Below are 13,259 nucleotides of genomic sequence, written 5' to 3'. Positions count from 1 at the left end.
GAATACCTACCTTTTTTACAGAATGCCAGCACCAACCAAGTACTAGAAAGAACATGGATTTTTAAATCAAACCTGGGAGGGGAACCTGGAGCTTCCCATCCCTTACCTGGCCTGCAGCATGCTATATGGCCTGTGTTCTTACATTTAAAAGTGGAGAAAATTTCCATTTCATAAGGCTTGAGAATGAAATAAATATGAAAAATTTGGCTCATATGAGATGTTCTTTAACAGTTTCTCTCTTTTTTCCCCCTCTTAGAGATTTTCAAGACTGAGTCCATCATAAAATCCTAGAAAAGAATGATTTAAAAGAAATGTTTATGAGGGGGTTAATTCAACTGACGTTCATTTAAATAAAAGGAGTTTAAATGAAAGTATTTTGGAGAAATGCTTTTTAATACGAGGAATCAAAGATTTTTTTTTCAAGTGAGGGGGGAAAGGGTAGAGATTTAAGATCCTCATTTTTGAAAGAGGAAGCTGAGTGAGGATAATAGAGGTTGAGTGGTGGATCACACCACCAATGGCTGGGTCCAGTGGAAAGAGAACCTGAGCTCAGGGAAACTGTTATGTCACCTAACCTTCTTTTAGTACCTTCTTTTTGTAACAAGATTTCCCACTATGTTGTCACATTTTTAACTTGGTCCTCTGTTTTACCTTGATCAATAAACTGTCTCTGGAGAAGTCCAGAGTCACACAGGAACAATTTTTCAGTACAAGTGTTTCTGTGACTGTACTAGCTGTTGAGGTGCAGAGATGAATAATGACCCTAGAAGAAGAACGGTACATTGTACCTAGAACTCCTCTACTGTTTTGTCTGTGATGCACAGGCAAAGAGCTTAAAATCGAATCCTGAAGATGTAGCCTCCTGCCTCTCTGAACTTCCCCTTCTCCTGTCTCCTCTCCAAGTTTTAGATGGAAATGCCTCTGCTTACTCACTTCAGTAAACATTTACTCAAGTAAGGAACTGCTCCAAATAAAATCCAGTTCCTTCTTCTGCCCTTAGCCAAGGTTGGGCTCTGCTATATCCTCAATAATTATTTTAACCTAGTGAAATTATCTCAAGAAAGGTAACATGCTTATCTCAAGAAGAATACATTCCAAGGCTTCTTTTCATGAAACAGGGTTCAGAAATGAAGGAATTTCAAGTTAGGACAAGTGATAGTAGGGAAGGCCTTTTGAAATTTTGGAGCAATGAGTCACCATTGGTACCTTTTTGGTGTCAACTAGAAGAATTCACATCTCACATGTGACATCTTAGGATTTGACAAGAGGTACAAGAGCACCAAACTCAAGCTTTTGTATTCATAACTTGCCACTGGCTCACATACTTAGAATAAAATTTTTTTTTTAGTTAAGTACAAGCAACAAAAGCATGTTGAACATTTACTGTCAGCCTGTTACTGTGCTAAGAACTTGGGGGATACAAAAAGTCACAGGTGTTGAGGGATTTTGCCACCCAACTAAATTAAAACCTTAAATGTAGGAAAACAGGTGCCCAGATGAATACTAGAGGACAGAGCCTCAGAGAACAGAAAATCTAGATAAAATAGTTGAGGAGCCAGGTTGGAAATGGATTGAGAGAAGAAAAGAGGGAGATTTTTCCTGAGTGAGCCGTAAAACCTGATGAATATTCAGAGGTGTAAACATCAGCAAAAGTTAGAAAACTTTTTAAAAGCTCAATATGAACAAAGGCAAAATACCGAATTTTTGAATGGATCTAATAGCACTTATTCAAGAGCTGCAAAGTGAGGAATTTCAGAAAAACTTATAAAAGAAAATCTTCTTCCTACATTTTTCAGATTTAAAAAAAAAGCATGCAAGATATGCTTTATTAAGCTATTTTAACTGTCTTCATGGTTTTGAATTCAAATGAATTACATATTTGGAAAGTTGGCTCTGGTTCTGTTATTGACCACATTATACCAAAATGAATTGGGAACCTATTATGTATCTTCTGTGTGCACAAATGATTGCATTTGAATGTCAAGCAGCCCTGTATGGACATCTCCATATGTAAGAATGAAGAGACTGGCATTCCAGAGGATAAATCACTTGCCCATCCTGATAGAGCAGGGATTGAATCCCCATCTTTTGGATTCCAAAACTCATATTTTCCTACCTCTCTATGCCAAAATATATGCCAGGTGGTTGCTGTGTGGAGTAAATAGAGTGGGATGTGTATTAAAATCTGTGAGAGGGGCGCCTGGGTGGCGCAGTCGGTTAAGCGTCCGACTTCAGCCAGGTCACGATCTCGCGGTCCGTGAGTTTGAGCCCCACGTCGGGCTCTGGGCTGATGGCTCGGAGCCTGGAGCCTGTTTCTGATTCTGTGTCTCCCTCTCTCTCTGCCCCTTCCCTGTTCATGCTCTGTCTCTCTCTGTCCCAAAAATAAATAATAAAAAAAATGTTAAAAAAAAATCTGTGAGAAAATATTAAATGGACATCAGATTCCCTCCAAAACCCTGTATCACTCGGGTCTGCAGTCCTCATCACGTTCCTTTATACATTATTTACCATGACTTTATCCTCGTGATAGTGTATGGTGTAGCATTTTTAGTCAGAAATGTTCAATATACCAGAACTCAGTGAGGAATACTGCACAACTGATTTTGCCTACTCTAGATATCAGATTATTCATCTAATGACAAATAGGGCACATTTGGCTTGAAGTTACATAGATGGTACGTAGGTAGGTAGGTAGGTAGAAAATAGACATGATACATAAATAGGGTCTTAAACTTAGAATTTTTAAAAAGTAGCAACAGTATCTGTTAAGATTAATAAACACTTTGTAAAGAGAATTATGTACAGTTCATTGTACATAAATATATATAACATACATATTTATACATTTATATATTATATGTACAATAAATGCTAAAATATATACAGAGACTTCTCATATGTATCTCCAGATCATCCTAAGGAACTAAAAACAATCCTAATTAGGATGGTCTAGAAAATTGTTTAAATTCGAATTATGTTTTCCTTCTTTCACTATTTGCAGATGACATGATACTATATAGAGAAAATCCTAAAGACTCCGCCAAAAAACTACTGGAACTGATAAATGAATTCAGTAAAGTCACAGGATACAAAATCAATGTACAGAAATCTGTTGCATCCCTATACACTAATGAAGCAGCAGAAAGTGAAACCACGTGAAAGTGACCATTAAGAAAACAATCCAATTTGCAGTTGCACCAAAAACAATAAAATCTTTATCTAGGAATAAACTTAACCAAAGAGGTAAAAGATATGTACTCTGAAAACTATAAAACATTGATGAAAGAAATTCAAGACTGTAAAAGGAATGGAAAGACATTCCATGCTCACAGGTTGGAAGAACAAATAATGTTAAAATATCTATACCACCAAAAGCAAGATTAGCAAGAAAGCCGATTTAATGCAATCCTATCAGTATACCAACAACGTTTCCACAGAACTAGAACAAACAGTCCTACAATTTGTATGGAACCACAAAAGACCCCAAATAGCCAAAGCAATCTTGAAAAAGAAAAATAAAACTTCAAGTATCACAATTCCAGACTTCAAGTTGTATTACAAAGCTACAGTAATCAAAACAGTATGGTACTGGCACAAAAACAAATATATAGATGACTAGAACAGAATAGAAAACCCAGAAATAAACCCACAAATATATGGTTAATTAATATTCGACAAGGGAGAAATGAATATCCAGTGGAAAAAAATGGTGTTGAACCAACAAATGGTTCAACAAACTGGACAGCTACATGCAAAAAAATGAAACTGGACCATTTTCTTATACCATACACAAACTCAAAGTGGATTAAAGACCTACATGTGAGACCTGAAACAATAAAAATCTTAGAAGTGAGCACAGGCAGTAATTTCTTTGACACTGGCCATAGCAGCAGTTTTCTAGATATGTATCCTGAGGCAAGAGACATAAAAGCAAACATAAACTATTGGGACTACATCAAAATAAAAGCCTTCTGCACAGTGAAAAAAACAATCAACAAAGCTAAAAGGCAACCTATGGAATGGGAAAAGGTATTTACAAATGACATATCTGATAAAAGGTTAGTATCCAAAATACATAAAGAACTTATAAAACTCAACACCCAAAAAACAAATAATCCAATTAAAAAAATAGGGCAGAAGACATGAACAGACATTTCTCCAAAGAAGACATACAGATGCCTAACAGACATGTGAAAAGATGCTCAACGTCATTCATCATCAGGGAAATGCAAGTCCAAACTATAATGAGATATCACCTCACACCTGTCAAAATGTCTAAAGTCAAAAACAAGAAACAAGTGTTGGTGAGGATATGGAGAAAAAGGAATCCTTGTGCACTATTGATGGGAATGTGAACGGCTGCAGACACTGTGGAAATACTTTTCCATCAGTTATCAAGTTCTTAACATTGTACTTGGTACATAGAAGACATTCAATAATGTTTTCTAAATGAAAAGGAGGGAAAAATATGTCCTTTTGTTATATTTTAGAATCATTTCATATTAGAAAAGCCACGAACTTTCTTTATTCATTTAGGTTCCCATTGCCAAAACCAACAAATCTAGCCATGAACCACAACATCTAAATTGAATCATGTAAGGTCAGTGATAAAAACGGAAAACCAGAAGATAAAGTGTCATGTAGATTTCTGTATGAATACATGTCACAGTTGGATGTTTAATGCAGTAAACATAATGACCATTCTCTGCTGGTGGAACTGGCATGTAGTAGTTTGTCAAATGGGGAGACCAAGTAGAAGAGTAAAGGGAAGAATATATCCTCTTTGCCAGAGCTACCCAAAGAAATCCAGGAGATTTGAGGAATGCTTAGTCTCAGGAACATTAAGACCCTCTTATTTCAGTTAGGTTGATAGGTATGCAAACTTCATGCTTCTCTGGTGATCTATGTGATCTTTTGGGCAAGATATGATTTAACAGCAATGTTCATTCATTATGGCTTCTAAGGCGATGTTTGATGGTTTTAAATAGGAACTGATGTGCCATTTTGCATAATGGAAGTCGATTTTCAGTCAAGATTCCAAGTAGGAAGTAATTCTTCAAATTTTGTATTGCTTTTTCGTCTGGATTGACTTACATTTTACAGGTGCCTTGGGAAAAAGACAAATATACAAAGCCATTGCAGAAAAAAAGTTTGATAGTAGGATGAGAACAAAATATCTGACCTTATTGAGGGTAAGGAGAAGTTTATAAAAGGGAGGCAATATCTGGGCTGAGATACATACCTGAAAAGAGAGAGGTTGACCAGATGAAAAAAACCTCATACCATTCTCCTAAGTTAAATAATTACACTTCAGTAAATATATTAATATATAATATGAGTGGGTTTTGGTATATATTGATAGTTTTTGAAACAGCATGATATATAAATGTGTATTATAGTATAATGTATAAATATATACTGAATGTATGTGCAAGTGTGTGTGTGTGTGTGTGTGCGCGTGCGTCGTGCATGTGTGTGCGTGTGTGTAGTCTTACGGCTTCTCAGGCACTTTACTTGGCAGTGGAGACATCAGAAGTAAGACAGGATCTCTTATCTTAAGAAATCTGTTGTCTGATTTTTTTTTTACATTTGATCCTTCCCAACTTGGCATGGAACATACGTTCCATTTCAAGATAATTTTCACTTCTTGTGTGTGATTTTACATAACTTCCCCAGAGTTACCAGTTAATTCAGGTGAGAACTGGCAAAGCATCTAGAGTTGTTCAGGCCAAGGGACTCGTCTATCCGGTTCGGTGACACTAACCATGAATACAGTAGGATGTCCTACCATCAAGAGGAAATCTCAGGCTGGTGTGCCAATGGAAAAAACACTGGGTCACAAACAACACTGTGGAATGTTGCTTGATGAAATGGCGCCAACTGAAGGTATCAGGCAGTTTCCATTTGCTAAATAAAGAACAAACAACCCTGAGGGGTTAGCTATGAATATTATACTAAGATAAGGCCCCAAATCACTTCAGAGCTTTTGTCACCCAGTAAAGCCTAAAGGAAGTATTTTTGGCTGAAAATAAGGATATTCTCATCCCTACACGTACAGAGCCTCTTACATCCTCTTCTGGTCCCTCATCCTGTGCATTCACAGATCATGTCAGACACCACCCTCTCTGATTGCAACATCACTGAGTGCTGATTTCAAATGTAAACCATAGAAAAAGAAGATAGAAAATTATGAAGAGTGAAAACAAGGAAACAGATATGTATTAAAAGCCTGCTCTCTTCTAGGCACTGTGTTTAAAGAGTAAACTCTCACATGCATTGTTAGATTCCTTCAATCCTCACAACAGCATTACATAGGAGCCCATGTTAGTCACATTCTGTGAATGAGAACATTGAGGTTAAGAGATGTTAACAACTTAACCACTGTCACAAAACTACAAATTCAAATCCAGGTCCGTTTAACTCCTTTGGTAGGAGAAGGATTTTAAACTCAGAAACAATTAACAATGTTAAGGATGCAGATCCTGTTAAGGATGTTCAGAAGTGCTCGACTTCTGAATATGACATCTAATATACCTTTTGAAGGGAAAGCTCTTAGTAAATAATTAGTAAATAACAATATCTTTTTAAACAGACATTATTTTTGCTGTGTATTCAATTTCATATTCTTTCTTTTATTTCTTCTTACCTCAAAATGACTCAGGTTTGCAGATGGAACCAAATGTGAATCAAATTTTAAATTAGGATAAAGATATTCATTGTGGTGGGAATATCACAAGTATTTCCAGTCATGTACTTTACCCATGGTGTTCAGTTTTTCTTAGCAGAAAATGATGTCAATTGAGAAAAGAAAATCTCTTTACATTCTAACACTGTATGTATAGCATGCATCTGTTTTAAATTTTACCCTTCATTTAAGGATGAGAGTAATAATAATAAAGTTTATGGGCAAACACAGAGCCAGAGGGAGTATTAATTAAAAAAGAAACTTAGAACCTCGTAGAATTGTAGGTTAGTTGTGGTAGTTTCAATGTAGAAGAAAATAGAGGTCCCAGAAGGTTCAAAGAGAAGACAGTAGGACAGTTACTGTAGAAAAGATGACAGATTATCTCAACAACTGTTAGAGTCATTCATAAATGTGCTGAAAGCACAAAGACTGGTATGAAGATCCTACTGATAGTAATATTGGCAGAAATCACAACAGCAATAACAGCTAACATTTATTGAGGACTTTCTGTCTTTTAAATAGGAGTTGAGTAGCTCATAATAAGGACTCAACCATACTGATTTGAAGTCAACCTATGGGTAAGACTATCTTAGGTTCAAGGTAGGGAATATGTAAATCCACCACCAATTGTATTTCTATGAACCCATAAAGCATGTGGTTTGCCAGTGAGTGGAGGGATAAGAAAACTAAATGGCATGGACTTCTGAAGTGAATCAGCTGAGGAAAGGAGAAATGGCTCTGGCTCCATCTTTTCCCTTTTCCAAGTCCTGCTGCAATTTATCCACCTCAGTCTTGCATAGTGGCTGGAGCTGGGGGACATGGGGAAGCCAGACCTTCCCAGCTAGTGTTGTTCTGCTGTGTTATGAGATAGGAGAAAGAGCTTCAGGAAAGCACTTTGATAAGTATATAGAACCCAAACAAGAGGTCAAGAATTCCAGATTCTAGGTCTGAAAACTCTAAAACCTTATACAAATGTGAGATGTTTAGGATGCTTTCCTGCCTTTGAAATTGAATTCACCAGACCACTTCATACTTAGTATTTATTTTATTTTATTCTCTGTTTCAAAGAGGTTTCTGTTCGTTTCATGCACACTCACATACACACGCACACCACACACATTAATTTATGATGGGAAATGAATAGAACCATAAAGTAGCCAAGTTGGTAAACTATTTATTTAGTTGCTGTGTTCACATATCTAAATGACATAGCAGAGAATTTAGATACTTTTGAGTCTAGTATGTGAGTGTACAGATGGGATCCTTAGGATGTTCTTTTGTCATCTTGCAAGCCTAGAATGTAAAAGCTGGAAATGATTACTTTAACTCCCTCATTTTTCCAACAAGGGAACTGTGGACACTACTTAAAACTCTTGATGAACTACTAGTATTTCTCTAAGTAATTAAATACTTACTTTTAAAGTGTTCAGTGCTAGTCAAGACAGTGACATAGGAGGCTCCTGAACTTACCCCCTCCCCCATACACATCAAGTGCACAGCTACACATAAAGCAATTCCCTCTGAAAGAAATCTGGAAGCTATCTGAGCAACTTCTACACATTGAATATTGGTTACCATATTGAAACTGGTGGGAAAAGCTGAGACATACTGTCATCATAAACCCCATCCCTACAATAGGAATATACAATTGGGACAGAACGCTCAACTCCCAGCTCTTCCATGAGGAGTGAAGGGTTTGGACTCCACGTTTAGCACCCCAAATTTGATGACTCCCACCCAAGGATGGTCCTTCAAAACACCTCACTTTGAAGCCACTGGGGCTTGCATCCAGAGACCCACAAGACCAATACCAAAAAAGAAACAATTGTTAACAGGCTCTAGAGGACTCCTACAGCTATACCACAGGGTTTAGCAGAAGCAAAGACATGTCCACTTCTCAGTCTTTCTCTGAAAAGAGTCTGTTAATAATAAAAGGCACTGCTTGAGGGTCAGGCTTCTTTTTTAGTACACATCTAGAAGTTGACTGCCATCCTCTCCAGAGACCAGGGAAGCCAGTGGAGGTATCCCCACCTTATCCCTCTTGCCTCCTTCAAGTCACCAGTATCTCCCAGGAAGGAGCTAATACCCATACCTTCATCTCAGCTTTAGCTGCTACCACCTAACTCTGGAGTACCTGGCTCTGATAACCAGTGGATCTTCAATTCACAATTCCCACAGAACTCTAGCAAACAAAGAAACAGTTCTCAACCAGCTATCCCCACAGAGCTCAGTGCAGAGTGAGCAGATAAAAATGCCCACCTCCCAGCCTTGCCCTGAGAAAGGTCGATTTCAATACTTTAAAAGCTGCTGCTCGAGGATCAATTATCTAATTTAGCATGCTGCTAAGAGCTCACTGAGATCTGCCCCAGAGACCAGGGAAACTTATGAACACATCTCCTGCCCTCTCCCTCTTGTTCATGCGAAGTATCTCCTGAATCTCTGGTATCTCCCTGAATGAAGCTTGTACACATGACTGGTGCCCCAGCTTTTGTGCCTGCTGCCCAAGGGATGAGCTTCTGGATCACCCTGCTCTCATAGCCAGTGGAACTTGCATTCATGAATCCCATAAGACTGTGGCAAATAAGGCATTCTTAATGGACACAGAAGCAACCCCCATTGACTTTCACCTGGGCCAGATGCAGAGAGAGCAGGCAAAAATGCCCATCTCCCAATTTCCCTAGAAGGAAGGTGTAACTGAGCTCAAGGGGCTTACTGCTTAGGGTGCATTATGTTAAACACAACCCAAGGAAGTGTGAAAGCAAAAAATTTTTTATTACTTGTTACAAGTAAGGAGACAGAAGATAGCTCTCAAAGCACTGTCTCCCCATGGAGTTAGTACAGTAAGCTATTATTCAGTGAATTAAGAAGTGGGGGCAGAGAGCATGCATTATATGTTAAGGAACTTATACAAATTTTTAGGCAATTTGATTATTGCACATACCTAGCAAATCAATGTGCTAGTGAATACATTGTATGTTCAAAAATGGCAGAAAACCCCACCCATAGGAGGAGATCTTAGTATTATAATGAGCTACAGATAACTTCAGGATAATGGGGCAGGAGTGTGAAGGGCTTCTATATAGGTTCTCAGTTGTACATAGCTCACATAAGGTGCTCCCAGGTGAAACACTTAGCAAGAGCCTATCAGATGAAATATCTAGCTGGGCATGTCCTTGGTGGGAACCGCTGTTTCTGCAGAGCAAAACACATTACTTTCCTGCTTTTGTCCTTCCCCCTCCTCCTTTCTACTGATAACTTTCTGCCTTCTGATTTGAGTATCTCCCTTTGCATTTTAGCTAACAATGGGGCCTAACTACATATTTTCCAAGCTGCTGCCTAAGCGTCCAGCTTCCAATTGACTTGAACCTAGGTTGGTATAGGCATATCCTCAAACACAGGGAGGCGCCAAGAACCCTTTCATATTGGGAACTCACAAATGTTTGAGAGACAACCAAGAACTAAGCTGGGCTGATTAACAAGGTTCCTCCCCTACATGAGACCACTCTGTCAAGAGTGGGAGAGGTGGTTTTTGTATCAGATGTGCAGAAACCAACACAGAGAGCCAAGGAAAATGAAGAAACAACAGAATATGTTTCAAACAAAAGAACAAGACAAAACTCCAGAAATACACCTTAATGAAATAAAGATAAGTGAGTTAAATCATAGAACGTTCAAAATAATGGTCATAAATATGCTAAACAAGGTCAGGAGAACAATCCATAAACAAGGTGAGAATCTCAACAAAGAGAAAATGTAAGAAAATATCAAGCAGAAATCACACAACTAAAGTATACAATAACTGCATTGAAAAATTCAATAGAGGGTATAACAGTAGACTATATCAAGAAGAGGAAAGGATCAACAAACTAAAGATGGGGCAGTGGAATTCATCCAATCAGAGAATCAAAATGAAAAACAATGATGGAACTTATGGGAGAACATGAAGCATAACAATATACACATTACAGAGGGCCCTGAAGAGGAAGAGAGAAAGAAGGAGAGAAAGCTTATTCAAAGGAAAGGTGGCTGAAAATTTCCCTAACCCAGGAAAAGAAACGAACATCCAGAAGCAGGAAGCCCAGAGACTTCCAAACAAGGTGACTTCAAAGAGATCCACAGTAAACACATTATAATTAAATTGTCAGAAGTTAACGACAAGGAAAACCTCTTAAAAGCAATAAAAAGCAACTTGTTACATATAAGGAAACCCCCAAAATACTATAAGCAGATTTTTCAACAGAAACTTTGCAGGCCAGAAATAAGTGGCATGATATATTCAAAGTGCTGAAAGAAAAACAAACAAAACAAAACAAAAGACCCAGCCAACCAAGGATAGTATACCTGGCAAAATTGTCCTTCAGAATTGAAGGACAGATAAAGTTTGACAGACAAGTAAAGCCAGAGGATTTCATCACAATAGACAAGCCTTACAAGAAATTTCAGAGGTAGTTCTTCAAGACCAAACAAAAAAACATGAATTCACAGCAAGAAAACATATCAAATGGTAAAGGTAAATATATAGATAAATTCAGAATAATCTAATGTCATAATAATAGTGGGTAAATCACTTATGATTCTAGTATGAAGGTTAACAAAAATAGTAAAAGTGATAACTATAATAATTTATTAATGAATATACAATGTACAAAGATGTAAATTGTGTCATCAAACATAAAATGGTGGGGAGGTAGTGTATAAATGTAGAGCTGTTGTATATGTTCAAAGTCGTTATATCTTTTGAAAGACTGTTATAAATATCAGACGTTTTATCTAAACCCAGTGGAACATACTAAGCAAAAGCCTTTAGCACATATATCAAGAAAAAGAGAAATCTAAGCATACCACTAAAGAGAGTCATCAAACCATAAAGGAAGAGAGGAAGCAAGGAACAAAAGAATTACAAAGCAACTAGAAAAAAAGTTAACAAAATGGGAATAGTAAGTCCATACCTAAAAATAATTCCTTAAAATATATTAGATGAATGGATAAAGAAATTGTGGTTTATATACACAATGGAGTACTATGTGGTAATGAGAAAGAATGAAATATGTCCCTTTGTAGCAACATGGATGGAACTGGAGAGTGTGATGCTAAGTGAAATAAGCCATACAGAGAAAGACAGATACCATATGGTTTCACTGTTATGTGGATCCTGAGAAACTTAACAGAAACCCATGGGGGAGGGGAAGGAAAAAAAAAAAAAAGAGGTTAGAGTGGGAGAGAGCCAAAGCATAAGAGACTCTTAAAAAATGAGAACAAACTGAGGGCTGATGGGGGGTGGGAGGGAGGGGAGGGTGGGTGATGGGTATTGAAGAGGGCATCTTTTGGGATGAGCACTGAGTATTGTATGGAAACCAATTTGACAATAAATTTCATATATTTAATAAATAAATAAATAAATAAATGTACTCAATTCTCCAATTAAAACACATAGACTTGATGAACAGATTAAAAAACAAGACTCATCTATATGCTGTTTACAAGAGACTCACTTCATGTTGGCAAACATGTGGAGAAAAGAAACCCTCGTGCACTGTTGGTGGGAATGCAAACTGGTACAGCCACTGTGGAGAACAGAATGGAGTTTGCTCAAAAAAGTAAAAATAGAATTACCACGTGACTCGGTAATTCCACTGCTGAATACTTACCCAAAGAATATGAAAACACTAATTCAAAAAGATATGTGCACCTCTGTGTTTATTGCAGCATTATTTACAACAGCCAAATTGTGGAAGCATCCCAAGTGTCTATTAAATAAATAGATAAAGGATATATGGTATATATGTACAATGGAATATTACTCAGCAATAAAAAAGAATGAAATCTTGCCACTTGCAACTACATGCATTGAGCTACAGAGTATAAGGCTAAGCAAAATAAGTCAGAGAAAGACACATACCATATGATTTCACTCATACATGGAATTTAAGAAACAAATGAACAAAGGAAAAAAAGAGACAGAAAGACAGACTCTTAAATATAAAGAACAAACAGGTGGTTACCAGAGGGGAGTTGGGGAGGGATGGGTGAAAGAGGTGAAGGGGATTAAGAGTACAGTTATCATGAAGATCACTGAATAATGTATAGAATTGTTGAGTCACTATATTGTACACCCCAAACTAATATTACACTGTATGTTAACTATACTGCAATTAAAATTTAAAAAAATATAGAAACTCACTTAAGTTTTAAGCACATACACAGACTGAAAGTGAAGGGGTGGAAAAAGATGTTCCATAGAGATGAAAGCCAAAAGAAAGCAGAATAAAATACTTTTATTTTTATTATTTTAATAAAATAAATATTAAGCCAAACGTTGTAATAGGAGATAATGAAGGTCATTATATAATGGTAAAAGGCCAATTCATCAAAAGGATAGATTTATAAATTTTTGTGTACCCAACATGAAACACCTAAAATATATGAAGCAAATACTAACAGACATGAAGAGAGAAGTAAACAGTGACAAAATAATAGCAAGGGACTTCAGTACCCTGCTTTCAACAATGGATAGATCATCTCAACAGAAAATCAACAAGGAAACATCAGTCTTAAACTACACATTAGACCAGAT

The sequence above is a fragment of the Herpailurus yagouaroundi genome, unplaced genomic scaffold (assembly GCF_014898765.1).
Source record: "Herpailurus yagouaroundi ecotype Mexico unplaced genomic scaffold, PumYag 205, whole genome shotgun sequence".
Taxonomy (NCBI): domain Eukaryota; kingdom Metazoa; phylum Chordata; class Mammalia; order Carnivora; family Felidae; genus Herpailurus; species Herpailurus yagouaroundi.
The sequence above is the reverse complement of the archived record's forward strand: the minus strand, read 5'-3'. Positions refer to the sequence as shown.